Genomic DNA, 10,012 nt, shown 5'->3' on the forward strand with positions numbered 1-10,012 from the left:
GTGCTATATATTACTCTTGCACTGAAAACGCCTCATGGATTTCTTCATATTATTGAGACTTTTAATAATTTTTACATTTACCCAGAGCTACTCAAGTATGACATCCAGTGGCAGGGTTTCAAAGTTTAGGATACGAACAAATTTTGTCATCAAATGGAATTTTCCTTGTGGAAATGAGGTGTTTATTCTCAGTAAATTGAAGATAATCTGTTCCAGATTTCAGAGCTGTCATGACTGAAGGCCTAGACTTTGGAGGAGGCTGATGAACCTAATAAAACCTCTATGAAAAATTCAACTCTTCATTAGATCCTCCTTGTCACTAAGGCTTACTGGAGCCGCTTATTTGGGATTAGCACAGAAGACAGAATGTGTTTAATATGTTATTAAACTATTTAGACTTAATTTTGTCCCTATTTGTGGTATTGAGTCTATCAGGGAAAAACCAGAGTTGTTCTGTATGTACATGATTTTGTTTTGCTTAAGTAAGTTTGGTATCAGATTTTTGTTGTGATGTCTAAGGCATAACTTGTGATTTTAAAATTTAATGTATAGATTATTAGATAATTCCCATCTTCCCAGAAAAGAAACGAAACTTCATTTTACTGCATCCCTTGATACTCTGAGGTGTAGCTGCTTAATACAGGAGTTGAATCACTTATGGATTCCTCACAAATGGTATTGTGGTAATGTGTAAGAATAGCAACAGCATATATTAAAACATCTTTATAATCAGAATAATAATGAAGAGCCTGTAGATATGAGAATCCCAAAGTTTTCCCAGTGCTTTAATAAGTACTGAGCTACTGTTACAATTCCTGAATTATTCAGGGCTATAATTTGGAGTCACAAGGCTTTAGTATGCTGTAGATGTAGCACTCAGGCTTCCAGGGTCATGGTAGATATTAAAAATTGTTATGGAGAGATCTAGATTGCTAATCACACAATGGCAGGAATGTCGTGGAGTGCCCTAGAATTACAAATAATTTAACGGGATCTAACTGGTGCTAAATCCCCTCTCTCCCATTCCCCAAAATACAGGATGTACAGCAGTGCTTCTGTGACAATAAAGGGGTGCAAAATGTCCTCAAGTGTACATCTGAAGAATCCTATGAGCAATGGAATAAGAAGAGCAGAACATATATAGAAAAGAGTCTCCTCATGCACTGGAATGACAGTAACTCACCACTACACTGAGGTTATAATTATAATTTTGTCACAAGAGTAGGGAAGTCAAGGTTTCACAAGGAAAAAAAATCTATTTACAGGAAAATATTATGCTTTTCATTTGATAGAAAAAGTAATTATTGCAAAGGGACCCATGGAAGATCTTGAAGACAGTCACCCTCCTTTTAATAAGTGCTTGTGGCAGCTAAGTGGGGATCAGGAGTATTCTTTATCAGGTTTGCATTCAAGTAGTACTAAATATATGCAGGTAGGAATTAAATAGTATCTGAGTTTAATTAAAATTATAAAAAAAAAAGAGGGAGAAGAATGGTTGGTAGACTGCTCGACTGCATTTTAACCAGTAACCTCAGACCCTAATTAGAAATGCTTTTCATATCTCCTCCATGCAAGGGCTTAATCTGACGTGAGTCTGTGAGCGAGGGCTTGGGGGACCAGTGTTAATTCTGCATTCGATCTTGGTTTGTATGGAGGCAGGCAATGCTGATTGACCGAGTTGCAGCACAGATCCCATGACCTTGCTGGGATTTTCGTGTGAGGTGTTAATTGAGAGGGTGGGTTAATCTTTGAGCATCATTGTCCCCGAGCTGAGGACAAAGTTTGTGCTCTCTGTTTCCTTACTCAACAGTATATTTGATCTCTACCTCCTCCCCTTTATGACAGTTTAGCAAGCCTGCAGAAAATTCACTCTTGATAAATTTATTGGTGGGGGATTATCTCTTGCAGGTTTTGTTTGATTTTTATGATCTAGTTGTGGAGAAAGGGTGGTTAACTGGGCTGAAAACCAAAAAACCAAAATATCCTTCCCCTGACTGTCCCCCACAACCCACTCCAATGAGACTATCATAGCAGGTGGGGGGAGTGACATCTTGGATTAATTATACTAAAGAAAACTACAAGGCATGATTTCAAAGTTATTTCATCAGAGTGCTGGGAAAATATAAGCTCTTTTTATTCCTCCGGAGTAGAAAGCCTAAAATAATTACAAAAACAAAGAGATATTACAGGGGACAGAGCTTGTATAATAATATACAGGTTAGAGTTTTCATCCTGGATTTGTGTAATGCAAGAAAAGACAACCCTGCCGTTCTGCTTTTTTATAAATAATGAATGGCTTTTTTAAATTCATGTTTTGTTTTACAGGCCTGTCATTTTCAATGTGAGGGGGAAATTTTTACTCTGGGCAGGACTAATGTGTACTGGTTGACCTTAAATATGACTCCCAGGGAGCAGGATGGAAGTTAAAAGTGGCAGAAGCAATAGAGCTGCGAAACAGCAGTGATAAAAAAAGCATGAATGATATCTGTCCTTGACATGCAAAGAATTTATCTTGTTTTATTGTAAAGTACAGGCAACTTGTGCGAAGCCCAGCAGGGAGCTCTGTGCCCTCAGCAAGCCCTGGGATCTGTGGAGTGGATGGGAAGGAGACTGTCCCGTGTTGGGAGATGGTGGGGAGATGGTGGGGTGGCATTGGTCCATTGGGGAGAGAGAATGGTGTTTTTGTCCTTGGATCCCTGTGGAATACATCCAGTAAAAAAGGGCAGCCATGGCTTTTACATGCCTGACACGGTGGCTGTGTGACCTTCATGAGAATACTTTCTCACCTGAGTGGTGCTATTGCCTATGCCAGAGTAATTCCAGAGGCCTAAGGCAGGGAGAGATGTTCCTGTGCAGAGCCACAGGAAAAAGTGTAATGCCTTGATACCACTGCAGACCTGGCCTCATGACTTTCAAGTTTTCCTAAATAGTTCTGAGGCAAAAATTACAATCCTTAGGTAATTGCCCTTTGAAGGGACACTGGGAGATTTTTTTTTTTTTTTTTCCTTTTCAAGAAGTGGCACATTACTGGAGAGTAACTTAAATCAGCAAGAATTTAATAGCTTCCTTGGCTGGGTGAAAAGCTACAGGTCAGCCCTTGGATTTATATCCCTCTATAGGTTCCAGTTGTAGAGAGTTTCTTGTAGCAGCAGTCAGCAGTCTTCTAGGGCTGTTACACCAGATTGTATTTTTCTTTTTTAAAGTTTAAGAATATTGATAGAAACTCAGTGGGAGCTAGGAAATGCTGGCGTTCGCTCCGGCGTCTATATCTTGCTTTGAAGCGAGGCACTGGAGCCCAGCTCGCCTGAGTTGGGATTCACTGGGAGCCAGGAGCTGGGTGTGCTGGTGTTCCACTCTTCCCTCAAGATGCTCTGACTCCACGATCCCACCCTTGCCCCTACCACACTAATTCACCCACGTGTTATCTGTAATTGCTGACCACTATCTTAAGCCACCCTGCAGTCTTTGAGGGAAAATTAATTTTGGAGCTGTGAAAAAGGCAGAAATTTTGTTTCGCAAAGGATTTGGAGAGTTCGAAATCTGGCTTCTGTTCATCCTGGAATGAAATGTGACATTTTCAAATTCTTGGCAGAAGAAAAGTCTCAAAAAAAGCTGCCTTTCAGATTGATCAAAATGGTTCATTCTGGGTTGGACTTGCTTGATTTCATAATTTACCAGAAAAAGCCTGAAATAAAAGTCACTTCAAAATGAAAAATCGAAAAGGTCAAAACAAATTCCCCCTCCCCAAAAATTCAAGGCAAACTGGCAGGGTTCATAAACTCACTTCAGTTTTATTAGTCCACATTCTCCAATTCAAATGGAGACTACTGATATTTCAGGGTTTTTTGGGATTTTGTTTTGGTTTTTTCCTTGTTTTTCTGCAAACACCCTGAGATTATCCCTCAGTTGCTTATGGAGGAGGCACTGAAATGAAGGTGGTGTCTAGGGAACTGTACTGATACCCAGATTTTGATGAATTTCAGTAAAATATGTATTTATGGCCTGATTGTTTCTCTTAAGAGGTGAGAATTATTTCTGGTGTTTGTAGCAAAAGCAACTTATGGGCTACAGAAATGCAATCTGCTCTTTGTGTTAATCATAGACAGTTATTGAAAGGATACCCTTAATCATTGGGGTGATGTTAATATTTTAAAGGTTTCACAATAGTAATATAGTACAATAGTAATAGTAATATTATTTTTAACACTGTAATTAACTACTGTCTACAGGTAGCTGCACTGTTTTCAGTAATTTTGTCTTGGTAAAAAATAACATGTAGACAAGACTTTCTTCACTAGGTTTGATGAAACGATGAGATTCTTAATGATTTCAGATGTTTCCCTAGGTAAGACTCAAGGCTTGTGCCATCTTTCATTAAGAAAAGGGAAAACTGTGAACCATTCTTGCTTCCTGCCCTTGCTGGTGGCTACTCACAGACCCTGTTTATGCTTTGGGATAATTAGGTGAATTTTTGAAGTTGATAAAAGGAGGAATGAGGATGATGAGGAACAGATTGTAAGATAGTTTCCCTTTCCAAGTGACAAAGTCATTAAAGGAAAAAACCAACAGCCAGTGTGGCATTCCCCAAAGGAAGAGCTGCTTGGTGCTCCAGGCTCTGTGTAGGTCCCTGTGATCTGCTGTGTAATTTTGTGTAGAAGAACAATTCTCTGTTGCAGTTGGTAAAATGAGGTGATGGAATGACCTGCAATTTGAGGGGTTTTCTCTGTGTGTTGTGTTTCTGTTAAGAGCATTTTGATTTGGCCCTTTCTGTACTCTAAGAGAGGAGGAATGTCCATCAACATCTTTATGGACTGACCATAGTTCTGTTAATAGGCAACTATAAATCTATTATTAGGCAGATAGTTAATGCTACCCCATGTAATTTTGGACAAAGTATAGAATGACTTGTGCAGCAGATGAATTACCAGTTTCGTTTTTGGGGCTTTAGGCATAATGGTCTTACAGTGGTTGGTTGTTGTTTTCTGTCACTGCCTTTAATCTGGTTTTTAAAAATTCCACTGATCCTGTATTTATAGAAACCGCTTCACCTCATTGCTCTGGATGATCTTACCAGTTAAAATATGTCTGCCCGACATAAGGAAGCGGTCTTCTGGTACGTTCCATCTGTGTGATGTACTTTGTCTGTAAGTAATAACAAAAGGCTTCATTAGAGAGCTAATCAGCTCCCTCACCTTTGAGACCTAAAGTAATCATGTATTTCAGATGCACATCTATAAGAATGAGCCTGGTAATGGTGGATAGGAGGAACTGTCTTTAGGCAAAGGCAGCAGGTGCTGTGGTCGGCTTCCTCCTCACTGAGCTTTGCCTCTTAATCCTGAGCCTCGTTTTCAATAAAGTTTTACTTTGGCTTCTTGCAGAAAAAAGGTTTCGGAAGCTGGGTAAACAGAGCCTGAGCCTGCACAAAGGGGATTAAGGAGGAGAGGCAAGAGTGGAAGGGAAAATGAGGATATGACAGAGGCCATAGTGAGTTCAAACAAAATTTGGCCTGCAGAAGGCAGAAGAAATCCCACTGGTGACAGGTGCCATCTTGTGGGTCATTCTGCCACTCTGCCTCCTGCCACTTTTTATAACGAGAAGAGATAAAGGAGGACTGGGTTCTTAGAGGCTTCGAATTGGAAAAGTAATTCAAAGGGATGTGAGCATGGTTGGCTTCAGGGTTTGCATGATACTGTAAACATCAATACTTTGCTTGTCAGCACTCTATGCTATTTAAGAATGTTAAAGTCCTCTATGAATAGAGACTATGGGCATGTCTAGAAACATGTAATCATAAATAGTATGAAAGATAATCAAATTATTTTTACTTTATAGTAATGCAAATAAAATATTCATGCATCATGTAGGCCTAGGAAAGGTTACAGCCTGCAAACTGTGCTAATTAAAATATAATAGCACATACCGGAGCATATGTAAGAGTTTCTAATGTCCTTTTTTTCCCCCCCTCTTTCTTTTAAGATCTTATCTTTAATGAATACATAAAAATGCAATGGTTAGCTGGTACTTTAGTTCTGTGGGTTTTTTTCAGGAAATTTATTTTGAAGGAGTGTGCAAAAATAATTGCAGCATCTACTAAGCCAAAATCAAATATACTATGGTAAAGTATATATAATTCTTTTTTTAAATGAAAGGCTAGTATTTCAGGCATGATCCTGAATTCCATGAAAAAACTACAGCATGATTCATTCTTAAAGGTTTCCCAGTTTAAAAGAAAAAAATAGAACAGTATTTGTGTCAAACACGATGGCATATCTCAGTATTATTTTTACACCAAATTTGAGGGTCAAATTTTTCAGGAATAGAAGTTTGCGTTATAAATTACTAATTTAAAGTACTGTCAGACAAACAACCCAAACTTAGAATTAGTCTTAATTTCCTTTTCTCATGTTTATACTCTTGTCTAAAATAACATTGCTGTTTTGCGGACGTTTATGAAGCAAATTACATTGGGGTGAATGAATAGTAAGGAAAGGAAGCTTTAAGCTGATATGTACAAAAATTCTAAATATGCCTTATTGTAAGTATTAATGCAGTATTTGTGGCAGAAGTCAAGTAAGGAATATAACATTGTCTGGGTAGGGAACAGCAGCAGTGCCATCCGAGAGCACCCATCACAGCTCTAGGTGAGCTCTGTTAAGAATTCGTAAGGAGAAAGCAAATCCATGAAAATGTCAAGTAAATTTGACTGATTAAAGCATTTGAAAGGAATTCTTATGCCTTCGCAAGCATTCTGTTGTTATGAGGAATATGAAGATCATCGAGTGCATTATTCTGTCCCCATGATTCGCTTATCCCCGGTTGTGAATCAGTGCATGAGACTTGACTGTCAATGGCTGGAGTCAATGGCCGTATTGTGCATGGGCAGAATTCCCGGCGATGGAAACTGAGCTCTGGCTTCATATTCTTTAATCACCTAAGCTTAGGAAGTTGCATAAATGTGGCCATGCTTGAAGCACTGTGAAACTCTTCTTTGCATGTAAGAAAAAAAAAAAAAAAAATTCTGTATATGTTCAGATGCTTAAGGGCAGTGAAAAACTTTGGGCTGTGCCTTTCGGTTAGTTGTTCGTTAAATTAAAAAATTATTTGTAATAAAAGTTCTCGGTGGTTAATTATGACATTTTAATGGGGCGAGCTTGAATTCTTTCATGGGGTTATGAAAACAAATTAATGTTAAATATGACATTTTCCTTTGGATTTATGACATATGTCCTGGCCCCTCCCTCACCCCACACAACGTGTACAAAAGGAGGTATTAACAGAAAAACAGAGATGTTGTGTGTTCTGTTATGAACAAGCTTTGTGATCTCATCCCAAGGTTTTATCCAAGCTTGAACCATCTGGCTTTGAGCTGGGGAAAAGCATGTCAGGCTCTCCCCCAGAATTTCAGTGTCAGGGAGAAGGGGCAGAGTGCCTGTGCTTAATGCCAGGCCCCCTTTCCTTCCCTCCACAACCCTGCGAGAAAGACAGGAGTCAGGCATTGAAAAGCATACCAGGCATTTTTAAACACAACCCTGACATTTCCTCAGCATTTCCATAGCTAAGGCTTTCCTTTTCCCCATCCCCCTACCCCTCTTTCAATCAAATAAGGCACCCGCTCTCTCATGCCTAGTGCAAAGAAGGGAAGGGAGGGGGGGGGGGGAAAAGTTGGCAATTTAATTCAAACAAAAGAAGCTTGAAATCTATAAGCACAGCAACTCCGAGGCTTCTGGCAAATAGAATTCTAATTAGTATGCTGCTATTTTTCTTTTAGACAGATGAGGGATGCCCCCTATTGACTCTAGCAGGCAGGCTGGTTAAAAAAAAAAAAGGAAAAAAAAAGGGAAAAAAAAAAAAAGAGGGGGGCAGGTGGGGGCTAGCCAGCAAACACTGCAGATTGCAAATTATATCGCAAACCCTGCCAAGTCCCAGCTCTTGGCATCAGATTTTTAATGACACCCTGGAAAAGGGAAAAAGAAGCCCTCAGCTAAGGGATAAAAATGAGGGGTTTTACACTGTGATAAGTCTTTGCTTAAAACCCAAATGGCCAAGCACACATTAGGGTTTTAAAATATTCATAGATAGAAGTGAAAATGAGGATATGAGGATGTACATTTGTTGCTTGGTCAATTGACAACTCATTCTGCATATTAATAAAAGGGATGATCTAATTTTAAAGGGACAGTCTGTCTTTTTCAACCATGACTTTTTGAGTATTATGAAGCTGAGGGCAAAACATCACAGAGGAGGCCAGTGATGACACAGAATGTTGTTTTCTTTTGATGTAGACCTGGTACTAACTACTACTTTGCTCAGGAATTCTGGGGTCTCTAAAAATACGATACCCTTCTTGTATAGTCTCTCTGATGTATGGCTGCTGAACACTTTGATTTTTTTTTTCCTCTCTCTCCTTTTTTTTTTTTTTTTTTTTTTTTTTTTTTTTTTCAGTGCATGAGGCCTTTCACAGTTGTAGGATTTTATCCACAAACAGTCAGACCATCACAGAGATGGAAGCCATTTCTTTTAATAATTAGGCCACCTTCTGTTCCAGAGAACTGCTTTTGGCATGCCTACCTCGAAATAATGTTGTTTTTTTTTTTTTAATATCACAGTATATCTCCTCCCATCCAATACTATACAGTAAGCATTCACAACAGTGTGAGCTCATATTAATATTACATACACTACCTTAGTTCAACTAAGAGAAATCTCTTGGTCAAAGCTTTAAAAAATAAAACTGGGCCTGTGCATCTCAAGTATTTCTGTTCAAGATTCACTTGAGGGTTAATTTAAAAAAAGCACTTTGATTTCGTTACACCTGCAAATCCTAGTCACAATTAATGCCATGAATGTGTGTCCCTACCCTGAGTCATGGTTAGGCAGTTAAATACCAAAGAAACTGTCTGCTTGTAATTAAAAATGCAAAACGGAACTAAAAATTATTTGCATTTACAAAACTGTAGGCACTACAAAGGGAGGCTGTGTTAATACCAGTCTCAAAAGTCACAGCTAATATTAATTATCTTTAAATACACACCCGTACACAAATGAAGCATTAACTCAGATCATGTAGCTTGCAGTATTTCTAACAGGGGGCTTCAGACATTCTGTAGATTTTTATGGCATCCTTTAGGCTGCGGATGTACAAAAATGAGGTTTTACATAATCATTTGCTTTACCTCTCAGTCCCCTCCTAGTGCGGTTGCTTTTCTCAACTGAATTTGACAGAAGGGCAGAAATGTCAGTGATAATTAAGTTCTTATAAGTTTGGTTAAAATCAGTAGAGGAGAGAAAGTTAAATGAGTGCCTCCACCATGGGGAAGGTGGGCAGGACTCAACCTTTCCACGCTGGCTTTGGGAACAGCTGGCGGGCTGCAGCATCTCCTCGTGCTTTCTGAACGGAGCGTATGGTGAGGAGATAGAGGAGCAAGGGCTAAAGGACAGAAATCTGTAGGAAACCATGCTAGCAGAAGAATTTAGATGTGTGTTTTTTAGGAAGAGAAGCTAGCTTACCTTTTCTGACATCTAGCCTTTTTCCAGAGCAGTAATTGTGTTGGCATTGTAAGGAAAAATTGCTGCTGTTATTTAAGAGAGTCTGCTAATCACTGTTAAAGAAAAGAGTATTATCCCTATAACAAGATTATAGTTGCTAAATGCGTTCTCGAAGTTTATATTTAAAGACACAAAGGTGGGAAGTTTCCAAAGTGGGATGCTTTGTTATGTGGATCCCATTAAAATTAGCAAGTTCATGTGATTTGAAAACTGATTTGCACCGTAGTGTGAATGACACAAAGAAACCTGTGTTAGGTTAACAGTACCTGTGCTCTCCTATTGAATAGTTTCTTAAAGAAAAGGAACTGAAATGCATGAACTTGAAGGGAAAGGCTGCAATAGGATGGACCAGAATGGAATTTCTCAGCACATTGATGAATTAGTCTTGATTCAGAAGTGTCCAGGCAGTGACACTGTTTGCGTTTATTCCCGGAAGGAAGAAAACCAGTCCATAAAGCCCCCATTG

The 10,012-nt window shown here is 39.0% G+C and overlaps 1 long non-coding RNA gene across 1 annotated transcript; it reads right to left on the minus strand.

Moving 5' to 3' along the window:
- Positions 1-3,771: 3,771 nt before the first annotated feature.
- Positions 3,772-9,584, minus strand: LOC121670000. The gene is made up of 2 exons (XR_006017985.1): positions 9,508-9,584; positions 3,772-5,142 (listed from the first exon to the last, which is right to left on the minus strand). It is a non-coding gene; the product is annotated as an uncharacterized LOC121670000 (long non-coding RNA).
- Positions 9,585-10,012: the final 428 nt, after the last annotated feature.

This window comes from Corvus kubaryi, unplaced genomic scaffold, assembly GCF_017639235.1.
Source record: "Corvus kubaryi isolate FWS band 111438036 unplaced genomic scaffold, C.kubaryi_AGA036_p1.0 37394, whole genome shotgun sequence".
NCBI lineage: Eukaryota > Metazoa > Chordata > Aves > Passeriformes > Corvidae > Corvus > Corvus kubaryi.